At 42.3% G+C, this 21,569-nt stretch overlaps 1 long non-coding RNA gene across 1 annotated transcript; it reads right to left on the reverse strand.

Annotated features, from left to right (window-relative positions):
- Positions 1-4,002: 4,002 nt before the first annotated feature.
- On the reverse strand, positions 4,003-20,274 carry LOC107837783 (uncharacterized). The gene is made up of 4 exons (XR_001663827.1): positions 20,192-20,274; positions 19,961-20,053; positions 7,007-7,131; positions 4,003-4,246 (listed from the first exon to the last, which is right to left on the reverse strand). It is a non-coding gene; the product is annotated as an uncharacterized LOC107837783 (long non-coding RNA).
- Between the last annotated feature and the right edge of the window lie 1,295 nt (positions 20,275-21,569).

Consider the following 21,569-nt stretch of genomic DNA (forward strand, 5'->3'; position numbering starts at 1 on the left):
TAAAATTGTATCTAGAATAAAGAAATATCTCTGTTTTATTTCTTTTTTTTTTTATTGTCTGCAGTGACTGATTGACTTCTCTCTTGTAGATCAGGATGTGATAAGGACTCAGACGTGTCTGCCTCCGCTTACGATGATTGTAATGAGCAAATTCATTTAAAAAAAACAGAAACAAGTCTAACCTCCAACAGCGAACCTTTCACTGCCCTCATGAGGCAAATCAATCACATCTCTGAGGCAGTTTAAACCTCCAGGTCTGCATTTTTCTTTTTATACATTATGGTCTTGAATGTCAAGGCAACGTGGTCAGCAGTCTACTGGGTTCAGCAGGAGCTGCTCATAAAACGGAGATTTACGATGGTCCACCTTCACAAATGTCACCACCACCAGATATGTTTATATGTGTGTGTGTGTGTCTGTGTGCGCGTGTGTGTACACGTCCATCACTCACAAGAAAAAAGGGAAGCTGCTCTCTGTTATCACTCTTTTGATGGGGATGATATTTCAAAGTGGCATCACAAGGACGCCGTTTGATTTCCAAACTCCACAAAAAAAATACTTAAAACGTTTTTCAGCTTTTTAACATATCAACAAATGTATTAGTTACAAGACATGACGGTAGAAATGTGAAAATTGTATGTTTTCAGTGCCAAAAGTCAAAGACTCTCACTCTTTTTTTTCTTTTTCTGGATGCATGAATGATAAATTAACTTTCGGATGACCCTGTCGTTCCAACCTCATCCTGATGGTGGCGATGGTGGTCTGTGTTGAAGCTCCACCTCAATCTAAAAGCAGACCCCAGTTGGACGCCTTGCAAAACTATTTAACTCATTGCCACTACATGTGAGAAACCACAACAAAGTTAAGCATAATTTGTAAGTGAAAGGAAGATATTAAGTGTTTTGGGGGTTTTTAGAAATGTCTGAAAAGTGTGGCATGTGTTTGTTTTTTAATCTGATGCCCCAAATGATCAGCCTTTATCAACGGAGCACTTTTTAATCTATGTCAAGAGCAAACAGGTGGCATTTACATGAAGTAGCGAAGTAACAGTCAAAAGATGACAAATTACAAGGAAAATATGTATTGTGATGATGACCGAGATGTCAACTTTTCATTTAGTCTAAAATCAAGATAACAGTGCCAAAACAAATAAATAAATACAAACAGACTAACATCTACATTTATTCCACGAATCACCACAAAAAGACACACATACAAGAATTAAACGTATTTAAAAGAAATACAAAGTTGGTGTAATGAACATTACATAAGGAGTTGTTTTTTTGTTGTTTTTTTTACTTTCAAAGTGAATAAAAGCACCATAATTTTTAGCTTATTCTGATACCCCTAAATAAAATCGAGCGCCAACAACTACTGTGCACTCAACTTAATCTCTGATTAATCAGTTAAATTTTGGCATTTGAATTTGAATCATCCTCCTTTTTTCTCTGACACACCAAAATAAGCTACACTGCGATTAATTTCATTCAAAGCACCTTTTTTTGTACTAATCTACTGTTTAGTTTAGTCTCATTTACATTTATAAAGGCGTTACTTTTGGTTCTCGTCGAGGAACATTTTACAGTAAGAACAAAATGCGTGGACAAATAAAAACCTAACGCGATTTCCTAGAAATTAGCCTCTACTCTGAGGTTTAAATCAGTTTAAATGTATTGCACTAACACAGGCCGACCTACAGGAATATGTTAGTGCCGTTCCAGGATCTCCCTGTGGACTCCACAAAAGAGAGGCTGCTATTGTCAGGAACTGGCTTTTATCTTATCCTGATCACTGGCAAAACAAAGACAGGTGTGTGGATGTAGTGTGTGTGTGCGTGTGTGTGTGTTGAAATCAGTCCAGTCCTGCCAGTCAGACCCCTCTCACTGCTGATCTCTAACTTGGTTAGCTGCCTCTAATTTGGCCCCGCGGGGCTTTAATTTGCTTTCCTTTAGGGGTTTCTGAAAAGGGCCTGGCAGCCATTTTGTTTTCACACACAGACACACACTCGTGCGATGCGGCTCCATCACTTCCTGCCCCCTGATAATCCCGCTACATTTTCAGACGAGGGCAGGTAAACAGGCCGAGCCCTCCGCTTTTGACGATAAACACACACTCCTCCCTCTCTTACCAGATGGGAAATCGTCAGCCGCGATGGCACACCGACAACGCAGATGTTCTGTGACAGCAACACACACACACATACACGCACGAGGGCCTTAAACACACATGTTTGCATGGCTATCTTTGTGGGGACTTTCCATTGACTTCCATTCATTTCTACAGCCTAAACCTTACCCTTATCCTAAACAAAACTCAATTCACACCTTAGTCCTAAATCTAACCCCTGACCCAGAAACAGTGAAAAAGGCTTCGGTCCCCACAAGGAGCAGTGGGTCCCCACAACGTAGTACGTGTCAGGAAAATCGTCCCCACAAGGTATTACAAACAAACGCACACACACACGTGTCCCTTGTCACATTTTGCTGACAGCACAAAGTCAGAAAAAAACCCCCAGCTCGATTGGGCCCGAGCCGCACTGCACCATACGGATTATGGTTATGGAGGCTCATTAAAAACATGTAGTGGGAGATGGATTAGTTATGGCCTGCTGTTGTGGTGGGCGAGATCTGTGGATTTCGGTGCATTCTGTCAGCACGTGTGCGGTGCTGAATGGATCTGTGTGGGGAAGGGGAGCGACTGCTTTGCTTTCCAACATGTGTTTTTAGAAGCTGGCGTCGGTTCCGGTGCTACTACTTCAAATAGCAGCCTACGGAGTCAAGTTTTATAGAAACGAAACGCGGCAAGAGAGCCAAGAAATGGAAATGTTTGTTGTTGTGGAGAAGTTTTAAAAAGGAGGGCTTTTTTTTGCGAAAAGTCTAGCTTGGAAGTTTGTTTTTTTTTTTTTTTTTTTTTCAAATCTGCAAAGCAGCAGCAAAACATAAAACACAACTTGAGGCTCATACCCAGGTATTTGTTTTTTTTTTTTTTTACACCAAGAGGATAAATCAGGTTCAAATCATCCACCTGAACTAACTGGGCCAACTATTACCGGAGTGCTGCACAAATGTGCAATTTATTTATTTCTCCAGCAGGGGTGGGCATGTATCGTATCGTTTATCATTTATCGTGGTGAATTTCTTGTCATCATAAGAATTTAGGTTTTTGGTTGTCACAATAAACTCCAATTAATGATTGTTTAAAATAAAAAAACAAGATGTCATTATGTCGGGATTGCTATTTGATTGTTTTTCAATCAGTGTCGATAAATATCAATATATCTGTAAGTATAATTAAATGCAATAACTGTGTGATATAAATTGCAATACTTTAAGTCGTCTGTGTCCTAAAGAAGCGCACTACAAGTGAAGTGTTTGCACTATAATCGCTGCGCCATAAAGTAACTTATAAAAAATAGTTCTTATCTTCACTTTTATCATTTTCACAATAGTACCATAAAATGTTGTGATAAAAATTTTAACTCCACTTGTTTTCTGTTGGCACCCGATGGAAAAATAATCCAGTGATTGCAGGAATAATCCATGTATAAAGATATTAGAGCTGAAGCCGCAGGTTGAAAACCAAATATAAAACCTTTCGTTAGTTTCTTTGGAAGGAACTAACAAAATACTGCCATGACAATGTGTGTGGGAGTGGGGGTGGAGGGGTGAGAAAGAAAAATATGTTTAGGGGTGAGGGTTAACAGACAGCAGTCCAGTCTGGTCCCACTGGGACCAACAAGCAAAACCAGCACAACCCATCAGTGGCCAACATGCCTCTGCACAACCTCCTGCTTTAAAGACACACACGCGCGCACGCGCGCGCGCACACACACACACACACACACACACACAGGGAGCTAATGGACTGTTATTAAAGACATGCATCATTCTACGTCACCTACCGACCACACATAAGCTGGAAAATGTCTGCATGAAGCTGCCCAAACTCCACCTAAGGCCGAACATCTTTTTTGTTGTATTTTTTTATCTTAGCATCCCTGACATTTCTCATGGCGGCCTCTGAATGGCCTTTGTCCCGCCGCAAAGGTCCTGATTGACAGACGCCGTCACCTCTCGCGGAGGAACAATACGTCGGCGGGAGAAACGAGGAGTTGACCTTTTAGCCCCGACCGCACCCCAACATCATGGAGTCCAAAGTCCCCCCACCCCTACCCGGAAGTGGGGAGACACTTTTCATTTCTCCTCGCCGCTTCAGCAGACCTAATCTGATGATATTTTGCCGCTTCCTGTCAAAGATAGCTTTCAGGTGAAGTTCCACTCCAACAAAGTAAAAAAAACCAAAAAAAAAACAACACACACACACAATCTCCCACAGTGGACAATTATATTTGCTAAGCCTGACACATTCATCCTCTGATGGAGGACGGTGTTTCCTCACTTTTGTTTAGCATTCCTCCTCACTCGCCTGACTGCGCTTGTCAGCGTACAGTAAACATTTCATGGACCACCGGCGCTGTGATTTACCGCAGCCGGTAACAGACAGGTTCAAGAGCCGGTTGGGCGACTTATTGTTTTTGTTGGTTCCTTAAAATAAAGCTGCTAACGCTCAACATCTGTGTGACTCTACTGAACGAGCAGAGGAGCAGACGCCGCGACGTGGGGAATGCCGGGTGTCAAAACACGTCAAAACATCCAGTGGAGCTCCTCAAACCCCGCCTGCGCCGCCGGCGGGCTGTCACTTGTTTTATCCCAACCAGTGAATCAGTCACCGTTTTGTTAGCGTAGCATCTGGAATATTTAACACGGCTCTTTCAAACGTCCCCCGTTTGTGTCGGATTGTCATTTATTTTAAACTTGTCATTTATTTTAAACATTTATTTTAAACTTTGAAACTAGATGAACATGAAATGTGCAACACCATTATAAAGTTTAAAACCTGAAAAAGTAGTTGAAACCTAGCGTTTTCTCCCAATTTAGAAAACAGCGTAAGAACTTCAAGACGAGTTTGATCAGTCAGTTCAGAAAAGTGTTGTGTAAAAAATGTTCGCAAGTCGAATGAAACCTGTTCACTCCCTCACCTGTGCACCAAGAACCTCTGAAGAAGAGACGAGCGCAACTTCCTTCTTCACAAAATGGAAACAGAAATGGCGTGGCGTCAGATTATAGCGATTTTAGGACTTCTCCTCCTGCTTGCGCTTCACTGGAACGTTTGCTGAGGTTGTATTTACCCATAATGCCCTGCGCCATAGTCCGCTTCCTGCTTTAGAAGCCCTCTGCGGTTCGCTTAGCGTTCCAAACATTGGTTCCACACATCTTTACCAAAGCTTTACTCGAGTTGTGACAATAAGTGCTTCTGTCTCCTTCTAAATCACTGGGTTCAGACCTCCATTTACTGGAAAATATGTAAGTATTATGCTTTCCTGACTCTTAAAAATGACAGGAAACAAATGGTACAGTACATTATCTTAACATTATGCTAGATGCTTTTGACCACAGACTCTTGGGGCCGTGGGTGGGCCCTCTGGAACTCAAAACACTCGTGATCTAATTCACGCAGTTGCATTCCGGTGTTTACGTTTCCAAAAGGTCTCAGACAATCGCTCCTGCTTAAAGAAAACGGACATAAAAGGCGCGTTTCCAGGAGAACGGGCTGCCTTCCTTACAAGGGCGCAGGACTCTCCTAAATTTCTCTCGGCTCGGCTGCAATTCAAGCCTTTTGTTTAATAAACAATTTGTCAGTGATGTATCGAACGCCAGCTCTAATTTGATTGTCCGTGAAATGTGCATGGAGGTGCTGCCTGCTCTCCGTCTCTCTGTCTGCCCAGCCAAAACTGATATTCCACCCTTCCTCTCCGTCTCTCTCTCTCCAACGTTGCAGGTGCTTGCGGTGCGCTTGCATGTGCATTTTTATAGTGCATGGAGCGATCCTCTAGGGTTTGCAATTACATCTAAATGGCATAATCGGACATGATGGATGATTGTTGCCTCTGCGACATGTCTAGACCTCGTCTCTGCCCGAGCAACAAGATTAGTTGCACACAGTTGCAAGGGATGAGAGATTTGCTCTGCTTTATTTTCTCCCTTTGTACCAGGACCCGGGCAAGGCTTAAAACTATTTTACCAAAGGCAAATCGACAGGTTCTCCAAGCAAACAGGCCGTTTTACTGCAGAATAGAAGACGGGAAATTCTCATGTCTCATTTAAAGTCTGGATCCTCTTATTCTGATGCAGGAACAAACCTAAAATCAAACTACATTGCGCATAAGCAGGATGGGAAAGGCAATATTGGGCTAAAATGACCAGGCACGTGTGCCTTTGCATCATTTTTAAACATTTTCATCAATAGGTGGCACTGTGGCATCAGAAGTTCACTCAGCAGCACCTGTTAGAGACTGCGGCAGCCTCCCTGCAAGCAAAAGTCATCACACGCAGGATGGAAGGTAAGCCGAGGGTTGTTCTGCCTCTTAAAGTTCAGCTCACGGCTTACGCGCCACATCAGCTTTGCAAATAAAGGCTTTGGCGACGCCTAAAGGATCAATTTTGGAGTCTGAGGTAAGATGTTAAATGGACACCATAATTGGGAGATTTCAGTCTGACAAGTTCCTTCACAATTCTCGTAATTATCAGAGACAAATTGCGTCTTTCCACAGCCCGAGCTGCTCAAATTGAAACGTGAGCAATGCGAGGCGGGCAATTATCTGTAAAAAAAAAGAAAAAAAGAAAGATGAATCTTTATCTGACAAAGTGTAAGTGCTTGGGCCCCGACAGAGCTCGTCCGGGAGGTAAATAGAGAGTCGGGGCTTGCTTTGTCAGACTGATCTCCTAATTACCCCGGACGGTAAGGAAGCGAGAAGTGGAGACAAGAGACTGTCAGAAACAGAAAGGAGACGTCTTCTCAAGGAGGCATCAATTGAATGAGGTCATACAGGAGCTACTGTCACTCTGGCTGTCACCAGCCATGAAGAGGCATGTTCTGGAAAAGCGGCACTCTTGTGCCTTCTTGCTTCCTGTCAAATGAATCTTTGATTGCTCTTGTTCGCTGTTACCTAACTGAGGCGGAGGCGTCCAACAATCCTGGAAGCTGACCGGGGAATGCAAAGACTTTGTTCCTCATCGTCTTTTCTTTCTTTGCACTCGGCCGGTCGTTCAGAGGCATCGTGCAGATGTTTGCCTAGAAGAGGGAGAGAACAAAAAAACAAGCAACTCAAAAATAGTAAGCGATCCCTTGGAGTCTGGGCTGTCATCACTGCGGATGTTTCGCGTGGAGAAGGGAAGAGAATGAAGGCAATTTTCCCTCTCCTGATCAGGAGGCCCCACATTGGAGCCCCTTTGTATCCCTCATACAACTTGAAATGAGCTGTAAAGTCAGCCTGGGTACCTGCTTTGAATGCATTCTGTTCACCGCTTTGATCAGACATACAGCTTTCCCAGACACGACTGATTTACCCGCCGTAGGGACAGGAGAGACTCCTGCGAGGCACTGTGTGGATTGTGAAGACACAGCCTCGTATTTTTTAATCTGGGTCTGCATTCCTTAGCTTCAGAAAGTGGAAGTTTTCGCTGCGTAATAACTTTGAGTGAAAATGTCGCAGTTTATGCTAAGATGGTATTTGGTAATTCCAGCTGTATAGCTTCCTGTACAAAATCTATACAATCTTTCTTGATAAAAGATGCTGATTTACTAAGGAACAGAGCTATTCACTTTTCTCAGGATAGGTCTGCCTGTCAAAATTACTCCAACAGTGCATTGATGATTCATACAGGAGGTCACAAGAAACACCTGAAGGTCTCTCTTGTCTCATTTAAGATTGGTTTGAATGATTTGACAGGACAACAAGTCAGTGGGCGAGCTGCAAGGCAAACACCACTGCGGACCAAACAGAATTTGCCTAAACAAATCCCATCCAGATGATCCCCAAAACTTATGGGAAGATACATTAGACTAAATGGGAACTCTTTGTAGATGTACACCCTGTTAAACGTGTCATATTTCAAAAAATGACTGTCATACGTGCAGTCAGCTGTTTATGCCTAGAGAAAACTGTGTTAACTCATTAAATGGACCTTCAACTGTAAGTAGTATCTGGTCCATTGCAGTCCACTTACCTAAACCTTCTTTTTCCCCTTAGTGAGAACCACTGCTGCTTGCATATTCCAGTTTTTTTTCCTCCTCTAAATCTTCCCTCAGTTCCTTCTGCAGCCAGACATTAAAATGCAAACTCCCACGCCAATTTGATCACTGAGAACACGGCAGAAACAAACGACTTGGTGAAATAGCCGCTGGCAGAGACATCACTCCTGCCCCAAACGCTGGCAGCTCCCCGACTTCGGCACTGTAGGAAAGTACTTTCACTCCAACCCCCCTCGACTCTCCCCATGACATTCACAGAGATATTTACCTTGTAAAGATCCTGACATTTCGCTGTGCTCTCTAATAACATCCTGAAATATGAATAAGAGTGCAGAGAGAGAGTGGAGAGAAAGCTGGCAGAGCTTTTGTTAACAGGTATTGATTGATGCCGAGATGGGGGGTAAGGAAGGAGACGGGCCACGGGGAGCCACTCTTCACTGATCCTCTGTTAACCCTGTCCAAAAAAAAAAAAAAAAAGTAAAAATCCTGCACTGGCCGGGAGCTTCGCTGGTGGCCATGCAGTCGTCTGTGACTTCCTTATGAAAGCAAAAACCCACCCGTTGGCGTAACTCGCGTGAAAGACTGATGGGGTTACAAGGCTCAGTCGATATTCAGGAGCGGCGGTGGCGACTGTGACTGTGCAACCAGAGGGACTCCTTCCTCATCCGAATGGGCCATTTGAATCTTTAAGCATCACCTGACTGACTCATTACAGCAGTAAAAACACTACTCCTTATGCAGACATAAGCTGTCCGTATTGACACAGTGAAGCTTTCAGTGCAATTATCTCTCAGGTATGGCGTGCAGATTGATCGTAGACTTCAGTGGTGCAAATCTGTCTTCAAAGCGAACCGAATGGATGTGTTTTAGAGGAGCGTTTATCGAGGGAATGGGTGAAACTTCAGCTGTGGATTGAGTTTTTTCTGAAACCCCCAGCAGCAAATTATCTTCGATCATTAGGCTGTGCTCGCAGTACGATGTCTGACTATGGGAAAACTGAGCAGAACGCGGGAAAAGGCCCAGTGTAAGTCGAGGTTTATTGCAGAACATGGAGGACACAACAGGTGGTCCCTGCTAATGGGTTTCAGAATGATGGATTAGCTCTTAATTACGTTCGGTTAGATTAAGGAAGTATATGTGTCTGATCATCTGATTAATGGAGGATTCCTAAGCTCTTTGGAAAAGACTGGAATTTCACTTAAGTGTTCTGGAAAAGAATGGGGGGGAAAAAAGAAAGAAAATCTGGACAAATTCCAGATTTTCCAGAAATTCCAGAGGAGAAATGTTAAACGTTGTTCACGATAACTCACTGGATCTCAACAAGTCAAAAACAAATGATCTTACCGTTGATTTTAGACATAGTTAGAGCAGCTAACGGGGTTAGCATTGAGAAGGTTGAGGTTGTAGACTCGAGCGACGTTCAAAACTGGTCAACAAAGGATTTATTTTTGTGCATGAACGTATGGAATGGACAGCTACAGCTACTACTGAAAGTCAGAGGTTCTGGAAGAAGCTGTCAAATTTTAAACTTTCCGAGCCAGACTTTTGAAGAAGTTCTTCATCATGAGATTAGACTGAGCTAAAATTAGCTTTTATTCCACACATGATACTGATATCTTCACTGTTTATGAGCCTGAAGCTCTCATAATAATAAAAAAAAAAAAACAACAACAAAAAAAAACATTTCTTGAGGAGCAACTCAATCAATACAAGTCAAGTAGTTCTCTTATGGTGAGTCATCTTCTTGTGGTAGTTGAGAACTCAATAAAACTTGACGATTCATAATTGCTATGCAGCTTAAGCCTTTAGGTCTTAAAATGCCGTCCTGATGAGAAGAGTCAGAGATATTATGTTGTAATTTTTTTCTCTAGGTTCAAATAAAATAATATTATTTTTATCATGTTTATTGTGTATTTAGCCACAAACACACATTTACCAAAATGTATATGGGTGGGTGTGATTTTTTTTTTTTTGTTTGCTTTTTTTGCCTGCTGAAACACAAAACCAACAAGACAACTTGATTAGAAATCATGTCGACTTGTTGGTTTTGTCCATTTTTATCTTAAAACTTTCAGCAGAATTTCATTTTGCGGTTTTCGGTTTTCAGTTTTCAGTTTTTGGTTTTCGTTTTCGTTAGGGTTTTCCGTTTCTTCTTTGTGTGCAGTTTGGCTTCTGGGTGACCGAAGTTGAAAAAAAACACCTGGACCAACTCTCATCCACGAAACGACCTTCAGGCTGGTTGGATTGAACAGCTGTTGCCCAGAGAGTCCTTCTATCATCAGGAATAAAGACTAAACGGTGTGCAAAAGAGATCTGAACTATTCCTCCTTAAATCTGACTTTGTATTGACCAATGCAAAACAACACAAGCATTGTGCAGATACGAAATTAACTTGAATGTAGAGATGAAAGTAAAGGAAAAAAGGAGCACCTGGAGTTTTTTTTTCTCAACCAAGACACTTTCTTGCCCAACTGTAAGAGCCGGTTTTTTTGGGGGGCGGGGGGTGTTTCATGATTGCTGCAATCAACAGAAACCTCAGGGAATTTAAAATGAGCGCATACATTACCGCACTTTATTTAAAACCTCCAGGAACTCACGATGACTGCATACAATAATATATTCTTATTTTAACGACGTGTAATTTGTTGCACACGGTGGCTCGGGATAATTCCTCCCTTCCACGGCACTAAAAAAACAGTTTAGGGGGAAATTAGAATAGATTGTTTTTAATGGAAGATGAATGGCTTTACTGCAGGCTGCCGCTGAATCAATACGTGGCCGCAGTCTGCGAACTGCGCTGCATCATTTGGAGAAATTACTCCCCATTGATTGGGTGTTATCAGTCATTTTAATTAAATTTTGAATGACTGTAAGGGAGCACGGAAATCTGACGGGTGTACGTTTCTTCTGCGTGTGACGGCGTTTCTGCTGCAGAATATTGGAAAAGAAGCGACGGAAGAGCAATTTTGAACTCCTCCCCGGAGCAAAACAGGAAATATGCCAGCTTCCGGTTGTGTTCCATTCGCCGTAATGCAAACAACCCAGGGGCTTGTCAGGCTGGGTTTGCTGAGAAGTAAAAACTCTCTGGGACAACAGGTGGGTGAGCTCAGCTGGTTCTTTATCTGTCAAAAGTTTTAGGAACTGTGAGAGTGGGATGATCGGGTGTAAGGGTCAAGCAGTCAAGTCAAATGCTGTGCTAATGAGCTTGAATTATGCCATTAACCACCCACATGCTGTTGACTCTCAAGCTCCTATTGATTTATTTTTTTTTTGGCTCAGACAAGCTGCTCCTCTTCTGCCCACTCAACAACCCTCCACACTCGTCTTTTTCTTGATCCCTTCCTTATCTTTCGACGTTCCCTCTGACCTTTTCTACCAGTTGCATCATTTCCTTAACCGTGACACATCCATGATTTCTCGAGATCCGCCTCTCTCTTAAGCTCGAGAGGATATCAGATTACGAAAAAAAGAGAGAAAGAATAAGAAAAGGGGGGGAAAAGTGTCTATTCAGGGTTTGCCTCTGCAGCAGGATCACCTGGAGGGCAGCTGGTCTTACCGCTGCACTGATGAAGTAATCAAGCGGGGCATTGAGTCTTCCACTGGAGTCTGCAAGAATTTAAACTCTGATCTCTCTGAAGAAGCTGGGGGTGGACTTCCTGTTCTTCACGGTTCAATTTGCAGGATCAAAAAAAGGCAGCAAAGAGCACAACGATCCTTTAAACCGAACCTGGGATGCTCCTGAGGCTGAAAAGACGGAGTTGAATTGGTCGCCAGTCCAATGGTGAACCCTGGAAAAGCCACACACGCACAAGCAGAGCATGTAAAGTTTTTCTTTTGCGGCCCTTGAACTGGTTTATTTAAATCAATCTGGGTTACCTCAGTTTTCTTGGGGCAAAACCTGCCTCCCTGCATCAATATGTCCAGTTTGCCTAATTGTCCCTTCCACCCTGCAGGAGACGTAATGTCCATTACCAAGCACAAACTGACCGATGAACTGAAATACCGATAAAGACACTAATAGAGTCATTTCTACTTGGCCTGATTGTTGCCATTTTAACTGAGAGACCACAGTTAATCCATATCAGGTGGAAGATCTCTGATTAATTCCTGAGTTCTGGAGTCCATCAAGGCTGTGTGTTCAGTCCATTGCCTTTCTTCACCATTAAGACACAAAAAGTATATCCAAACATGAGCAAAACATTTGATTTCTTTCACAATACTCCTGGTATCTATAAGGGTAAAGGGCCATAGCTACCCGGGAATAAAATATGCAAATATCCTAAAAACGTTTACGACCCCCTATTTTAACAGTTCAGACACCAAATTTACCTAGACCTCCCTAATTCAGGTCTCTACAAGACACCTTTTCTACCAACAGCCGTCGCCATCTTCAATAACTCTTTGAAGAATCTGAATTAATGAGTTACAACATTTAATTTCCCTTTGGGATTAGTAAAGTATTTTTGAATTAATACGCACAATGGAAGCCTTCTTAGCGCTTCCCTTCCGCAGATGCTAATATCTACAGTCTTCCTTATCTCTGGTCTTTAGGTTACAGGCTGGATTGACTAATATAGCATTTCTGTATCAAAAATCCAATTTTTAATTGGCTCTATGCAATATTTCAATTATCTGTGAGATTATAAATTCTGGGTTTGCGTCACCTGTAGCCATCATCATCAAAATTAGCAGAAGTGAAGATTTGCTGAAGATGTGCGTGTGATGAATCTACACAATGTGTGAGTTGAATCTGTCTGTGTGTGTGTGTGTGCGTGTGCGTGTGCGTGTGGGTGTTGGTGTGACAGCCTGATTTACAGACCACTGGTGTGTTTAATGGAGCTGATAAAGCAATGATCGCTCATCCGATCCTTTTCTTTTTCCCCTCCTTCTACCCTTTCCGATACGGCCAGCTGTCTCTCCAAGCTCGTCGCCGTAACGCAACAAGCTGGCCACACACACACACCCCAAAGTCTCTCCACGCATGCCCAAATACTGCGTTATGGGGGATAATCCAATGACAGCCAATTTTGCTGGAGGGATAGTGTTTTTTTTTTATTTTTTATTTTATTCTTTATTTATCCATCACTTCTGCTTTTACAAGGCAATTTGTCGGCTGGCCAGCTGGAGGAGGGAAGCATTAACCCAAACTCCCATTACCACGACTCCCTCCCTCCTCTCATCGCCATACCTACTCATCCTTTTAAGATTAAGCCACCTCACCCCCCCAAAGAGTGTCCACTGTAATCATGAAAGTGTCACATTTCAGCTGAGAGAGAAGAAAACCGTGGCTTTAGGGGTTATTCTAAAAATCCACCACTGTTAGTTCTCTTCAGCTTTTTTCTTTTCTTTCCTTTCCCTCCACTTAATGCTCTGTTTTCTTTCTTCTTCTCCATTTGCATTCCTCCTCTTTCCTCCACTATGTCTTTCCTCTCCTCTACTCTCCTCTCCAGCCTTGTTAAGCCTCTGCCTCCTCTCTCTGTGACAGTGGTTCAATAAGCAGCGCCTCCAGAGCGCTCCTGCTCAGTCAGTGGCCAATTACCCAGTCACACCGGCCCGTCCTCTGGGACGGACAGGATTAGCAGGATCTGTCGTTCGACCGGCAACCGGCCGTACGCTCACACACATCCAGAGCAAGTGGACACCTGTCACTTAGACGCGAGGTCAGACGAGTTGTGGGATCTTTTTGCAATAAAAAAAAAAAAAGTGGCTCAGGCGCCACCATCTTTTACTCCATCGGGCAATTTGACAGGTCAGTGAAGGGAAGCGCAAGAGAGAGAGGAGGGTTGGCTGTATCAACTGCATGAAAGCAGAGAGCATGCTCCAGTGGAGCAGGTGGTCAGCAAAGCGGTGCTGATGGATGAGACCTCACCTGCAGCGGGTTTTAGCGTTGGGTACATTGGATTTGCAACCTGATTACTGCAGCAGCGAAATCGGCAAAAGGAGCCTAATGTCCCCTAATGTTGATTTCAAACATTTTATTTATCCATTTCTTTTTCAGATCATCAATCAAACTTTGTTGAATATTCACAAACATCTTAGTAAATTGTCTGTTTAGTGGAATCTAAGACTGGACTTTTACTACACCATAAAAGTGTCATTTTGATTTTTTTACTGTTCAGAAATGGACTTTCTGGTGTGTTCTTTGGGTCGTCCCTTTCCGCAGCTCAAGCGTGATTCAGTTTAAAGTCATAAACAGATGTAGGATTTTCTGAATTCGTGTTTCCATCAATAATAGTGACGAACCAATCAAAAGCCTTACAAGCTTATTTTTTGATCTGTGTGAAGAAATTTGGAGCACCCAGAGAAAACTGACTGGAAAGCGTCATTGTTCCAGCTACAATAATAATGTGATAAATGATTGTTAAAGTTAAAATATCAATACATTTTCATACCTTTAAAGAAAATAATTTGCCATACTGTACTGTTATTTTCAGGGTCAAGACCTCAAATGCTGTTTTATCTCGTTTCTTTGAAGAACAATTCTTTGAATAATAGTCTTTTCTTTCCTCAGCTCAATATCTACAATTATTTTTTTTAAGCATGAGGCTATTCTTCACCACTGATACAATCTCAATTCTTTCTCCATATGAACAACCGCGTTGCCCAGGGCGAACGCATTACTCATCCGCCTAAACCTTCCCAGGAACAACACCGGCGTGATTATTTTGCCGTTTTGTTTCCAGTGAGCGCCGCCAGCCTGGATGCGCCTGAACTTCCTCAGCCCACACAGATTCACCACAGGGAGAGCATATGGTTAAAAAAAACAAAACAAAAAAAAAAAACACTGAACTTCATTTTGAATTCTCCCCAAGACCTCAAAGTTTCCAAAGATACCAAACATGTCAGGCTGAATTACAATGACATGAGCGTACGGCGCTCCCCGAGGCCAGGAGAGCCGTACGTATGTGTGAACGGAGGTTGAATGTTTTGTAAACCTGGTGGAAACGCAGCACATGTTTTTCTAAGTCGGAGGGGAAACTGAAGAGCATTTTCACACCAGAAAGAAAAACATGTTAAGCATGTCCAGATGCTGTGAAGACCGATGGCTGCTGGGAGTTTGGGGACTTCCTTTCTTTTTGCCTCTCAGATGTCAGAGTCGAGTTTGTTTGCAAAACCGCAAAGAAATAAGAACCCATTGGTCAGTTCTGATAGTTTTGGGTAAAAATGAATAAATATTTTAATGAGGACGCTTAAAAAAAGACTTTTGTTCAACTAGATGATCCGTTATAGCGGTATGCAGAAATCTAAACCTCTGAGCAGCTGATTACTGTCTCAAAAGACAAAGAATGTAAATTTGACCACTGTCACATGTCAATCATTTACTCTTCTTCCACTTAACTACACACTACGTAGTGTTCACCTGAAACTGTTTGCAACAAAAATGTAAAAAGGATTAAAAGAGCAGCATTATGTTTTTTTTTCCTGACAGATATTGGTATTTCATATCACAATCAAGTAACTCTTAACTTCAGTTGTTATAAAAATGCTACATATATTAAATATGACTTAAAAGAAATTTTACTTCGATATTTAACGCCTTGAAATTGGGCATCTGTCTCTTTAAAAGCTTTGTTTGTTGAAACTTCCTGAAACTCCGCCCTCAGGAAGTCATCACAACATTGCTTGTCTGTGAACCCTTTAATGACATTTTAACCAGAGTTGTACTGAAAAGTAGCTCCTACAATGAACTCAGCAGGTCCACCAGGTGTTTGCTAATTGCTTCTGGCTAGTCTGAAGGAGCTGAGTGGGAGAGGGCGACGAACACACGCAACTTGGAAGCTTGGAAACTGTGTTTTGCACATCTGAATGGTTGCCATGGAGATTAAAGGATTTCTCAAACATGCATGAAAGAATCAAAGCAACACTCCTTGTATTTTTTTGATGAGTGAATAACATTATAAAGTGATGCAAAGCTTAAAAGAGTCACTTTTACGTCATAGTAAAATCCAATTTCTACTTGTTTTACAAAAAAAACTTATCCATAAATGTCTCAACTGGAGCTTCATAAATTTCTTTTTTCAAATTTCTTTTGAAACCAATACACACACACACACACACAAAAAAAAGAATAAATTGCACCAGTCTTAGATTTGAACAATAGCTGAGAGAGAGAAGTTAGACAGCATGATGGGATCAATATGAGCTATTTCTATTGTTAAGGGAGCCAAAGTCTGCTATTACCGCTTCCCGCTTCTGAATCACTCCTTCGAAGAGCAAAACTGTCACAACAGACATAACTGACATCATTCTATTGCTCATAGAAATAAAAAAAAAGCACAACTCCTTACATCAACGAATGGGAACCAAATAGTGTCAAAATTACTATCATTCCCTTACTCTCCTCCTGAAAAGCTCCTTTTGATGCGAATTGAATTAAAGAGGTGTCTCCAAGTAATTAAGGGAATTATCCCTCGACTGAATTGTAGGCTTGGTTGAGGAGCTACGTTGCACGGATTGCACACTAATTTCAGAGGAGAAGCAGGGCAGAAATAGCTTTTCCTTTTATCTGCAACCTTGGGGTAGTCTGCCAGAAGCGGAGGGTAAGCTTGGACTTAACCCGGCGATCGACCCGTGAGGCCAGCAGCGGGGCCGAGAAGTTATTTTCATGCTGCGGCTGCGTTGTCTTCATCCATATTTATATAACTGCTTTGGGAAAATGTAGTTGTGATTTGAGAAGGTGAGAAAAAGAAGATAGAGATTAGAAAAAGGTGTAACTATTGGCAATTTGACTTTGTTTGTTGATTAGTTTTCGGAAGTAAAAACCTTTGATTCAAGTGAATTTTCCTGCAAACGCTGTGCTTTGGATTATTTGAATTGGGTTTCTCAGGGGTAGTTATGAACAGTCAATATCTTGGCGATATCAGCAATAATTAAATTAATTATGGCAGGATTTGTCTTTCATACATAGGGACATATTTGAGGCACATCCCCCCCACCCCCTCTCATTTTCTCAGAAATTTAATATTATATATCACAGAGCAGAAGATGACTGTTCAGAATGGTGTACCTGAGCTTACTTGTGGAAAATTGAGTGGAAAGAAAAAGAGTGCTAGCAAAAATGTACACCAGCAATAATCTCAGCCGATTCAATAAGTTGGAGGGTGAATTCTAACAGCGCGAAGATGAAGTCAGTTACTTGTTCTTCCAGAGTCGCTTATGATTAAGCTACTGAATATGAGACACAGGAAGTTTCTTTAGATGTGCTACAAAGAAAGATGGCAGGCTTATTGCAGAAAGTCCTCTTTTTTTTAGATAATTCTCTGAGAAACTGAATTTGTGGTTTTAATGAGCTGTAAGCCATACTCATGAAATAAAGGAAATGCTTAAAATATATATTTTTTAAATTGACAGGATATGATGAATTTTACTTTTACTGAAAAAATAAGCCCATTAAAGCCAACTTATTAAAATGAATCCGTGTGAAAGGAGTTAAAAGTTTGAAAACCATTGATTATCTTGATTCACAATTATGACCTGTAACTGTTTTAATAAAGAAAATATGTAGAATTTTGTAGTCGAGACATGGTAAAATATGGTCGCTTTTTATTAACCAAAAGGTGTAATTTTGCACCAACCTGCTGATTTTCGGCCTGTTTCAGGAACGTGATGCGGCCTGAAAAGAGAGCTCGTGTTGACACGACTTACAAAAATCATCAAAGATCGTCTCGTATGTCAAAAACAAACGTGAACGTGAAGTCGGTGTGCGTATGTTTGGGCTCCTGCTGCACAAAAAGGCCGTTTCAGTTCCACGCTTTGTGCTCCGAACGATCCCGTCTCCAGAATCAGGGAAACGCCGCGTGTAAATGACCTCGTCAAAAGCGTGGCACCAATCAAAACGGCGCGGTTGCCATGGCAACCCCGCTCACAAATCAAACGGCCGAGGCAGCCAGCTCGCCGCGTAGCGGCTGCTGGGTGGCACACGGTCATTACCTGTGCCCCCGTCCCTTTGTGTTGCGAGCAATCACAGCCTATTCACAGCCCGCAGAAACGGCGCGCCTTTTCTCTCTGGAAAAATGATCGAATCTCAATTTTAAAAAAAGAAAAGAAAGAAAGTAGCATCATGCTGCTTTTACTGCGACAAGTCTAGACCACTTTCTTCCCCTTGACATCGGTCGTGGCCGCTCTCGCCACCTCGCTATTGAATCAGTGCCCGGGCAGGTCGGCGGAATGGCAACTTGTGTCGCGTAGTCACGCCTGTGAAGAGATCACAATCTGGACCCCAAACTAAGACAGGAGATTTAAATTGGGGGCAGACGGGTTAAAAATAACTCGTATCTCTCTAGTCTCGCAGTGTGTTAGTCGGGAGAAGTCATTTCTCAACTCTCTGATTCTCCGTCTCCTGAAAATCTGAATTGCGGCGGTGGCTCCGATTGAACTCCAGTCGACGTTTAAACTCATTCCCGTTCTGCACTGCCCGGTCTGCCTCCCTCGCTCTCCCCTCGCCGAGGCGATGGGAACGTCGTGTGGGTTACCCTCCGACCCAGTTCCGCATGCAAATCAAAGCTGGATCAAAACCAGGGGTTGTCTGATGAACTAATTATGCAGTAATTGTTCTGGTCTAGACTGGAGATCCATTGTGCGAGATGACTCTTTGTGTCTTCTTTGTGCTGATTTGGAATGATAATTAGTTTTTGTTTGATTGGCAGGAGGGTAATTTTGATCTCTCTTTTTTTTCCTGTCCGAACCTCCAACTATTCATCTCCCATTGAAAAATGCAGCTCAATCCGTCTCGTACTGTAAGCTAGAAACCTTTAAACAGGTTATTCGGGGTTAAGTGACAAGGCCAGACTGTTATGCATTCGCAATTAGTGTATTTGCATAACTTAATTGGTGGCGTTTGGCCGATAGATTGTCATTAGTTCTCTCATCACTGCTGGCACATCCAGGGAAGGGCCGAATGTGCAGACACCTGCACCCAAAGCGGGGTTTTGTGCGCGTCCAGACAAAACATTGTTCTCTGTCACAACCTCTTCAGGACTCCCACAGTTTTTCCACTTATGAAGCGGCAACATACCCTTAGAAGACCAGTCAAAACAGACTGTCGACCCCGCTTGAAAGGTAACATCACCCTATAATGAGTCTTTGTTATTACAGTACAGCCTTTCTTGACTTTCTGACTTTTTGACCTTTGACTTATAGGCTGAAACCAATTAAAAGACCTCCAGGCTGTTTGTTAGCAATGGGGAAGCCATTTAAGAATATATTTGCAAAGTATCATTACTCTTTACACTAATACACTCTTGTATGATTGATGATGTTGCACGTTGAGAGAACTGTTTATGATTTACAATTGTAGTGTTTTTTTCCCCTACAATTTATTAAGTTTGTCATTATCTTAAAATCTAGCCCAAATGTTGGTTGGAACCACAACCAATGGAAATCAAGGGTTGTAAAATGAGTTTTTCAAAAAAAATAAGTACATATAAGTAGAAATTAAGAGTAAGAGTTGAGTATTTTTATCCCTTTTTTTGTTAGCAACCGCTAGCATAACCAGTTGGTTCTGTTTCAGGACGACAGTGAAGATGATGATGCGAAGCAAGATTATTTTTAAAATGACATAAAAATACAGAAAATTAAAGTCTACCCTGACCATCCTCTTTACGAGACTGTCATAGAAAGTGTCTTCAGTCATTCAATGTGATACAGACTGCTACAGGAGATCTTTCCTGCCCACAATCATCACCATCCGGAATAACTACTTAATTAAACGAGTTACAACATTTAACTTCCTTCTGGGATCAATGAAAGTGTTTTTTCAATTTGAATTTGAAAACCCCCAGACAATAAAGGCTGACACTAATTAACTGTAAACATAACCCATATGTACCAGAGTCTCCTGTAAACACACAGGAGCTACTTTTGAAATCACCTGCTTGACAGCGCAGCAGGAGACGGGCTGCCAGGGGAGATCGGGCAGAAACGAGGAAGTAAGATGGAAGTGAATGACACCGCTGGGGCATCTCTGAAATGCAAAGGAAAAAGGTGCCATTTTAGAGCCATTAAAGGGTTTCAATATGTAGCCCCCCTCAACACACCCCCTTTTTCCACATTCACTTTCTTTTCCCCTGTAAGCACTTAGGCGCCCCCCTCCTCTCTTCACCTTTTCCAAAACGTTGCTTCTGCCTAGCTTGCTTTTGTTGCTAACGTCGCTCCATAATTGTCTAAATCGATGTTCGGCAGTCCCCTCTTCTGTGATTAGGCGGAAAATGAGGTTATGTGGCAGTTGTTGCCATGGTTTCGAAGCGGCGGATTTCAAAAAGGAAGATCTTCCCCCTAACCCTCTCAAAGCCACGAGGCCGCCATGCCGTAATGATCTTAAATTAAAACAACTTTTTTTGTCTTAGTGTAAGTTTTTTAATTACCCAGCAAACTGCCTCTGTCGGGAGGAGACCAGGAGGAAAATGAGACAAATACGGAGGCAGAACAAGCGCGGGGGTGAAAGAATGAGTGAAAAACATGGCTCAATGTGCCAAAGTGCTAATTTGATCCATTAGGGGATGCATGTGTGCGAGAAGAGGAAAGAGTGTGTGATGTGCTACCTGCCTGCAGAATATATAAAGTCTCATTCTCACCCATCAATGAGCGCGGCGAGGAGGGTGCTTTGTCACACTCCGGCTTCGGCTGAGAAAAATCTAATTAGACTAATTAGGTGTGTGCAGCAGCAACAGTTGAAGATGGAAAGAAGAAGTCCCTCTTTTGTGGCTGCGCTGCCGCGGAGAGCGAGAAAACGCACTTCCTGTTCAGGAAGAGTGTGAAAATATCTGCCGACGAACTGGTGCGGTTGATAACTTCACATCTCTGATTACCTGCAGGCTGTTTTCCCTCCAGCTTCTGTGACCTCTTGACCCGGAAGATCATCAAATAAGCAACTCTGGCTTCTTGCCAGTGGAGCTCATCCAAAAGCAAATGATTAACAGAACCCCTTCGTCTTTACTTTGACCTGCTTCCCCTGCGACTGAATTGTTCTTCGCAAACACAACAGAAAGACAAACACCAATGTGCGCTCTATCAGTTTGAATCGCAAAGGGGGAATTTAAATAAAAACTACAAAAAACTGAACATTGAAATCAGGACAACAGTGTTTTTAAAGATGGATTGTCCTGTTTCAATCAGTCTGGTGCTCCCGACTGTTGAAGTGAGAGTGAACAACATGCTTTTGATTGTTGAGAGCGATTTATGAAGGTCCCAACAGAATTTGAAATCAGACAGGAAAAAAACAAAAACCAAATAAAAGTCAGCCTCTCCCGTTTTTCAGGATCCTGCAGTTGTGGAAATTTGTGCGACTGCAGAAATCCTGCAATCAACAGAACATATCTCTGTGAGTTTATTGCAAAAATGGTTAAAGACATTTGAGTCTCACTTGCTGACGGCATCGCATCAGTGGCATCTGAATTTGCTTGTTAAAAATGCCTCTATATGTTTGTGCAAATTTGTTGGTTTGCTGAGGGTCACTGTCCGTTTGCATCCCAGCTTTAACT

This window comes from Poecilia formosa, unplaced genomic scaffold (assembly GCF_000485575.1).
Source record: "Poecilia formosa unplaced genomic scaffold, Poecilia_formosa-5.1.2 Scaffold174, whole genome shotgun sequence".
Classification (NCBI taxonomy): Eukaryota; Metazoa; Chordata; class Actinopteri; order Cyprinodontiformes; family Poeciliidae; genus Poecilia; species Poecilia formosa.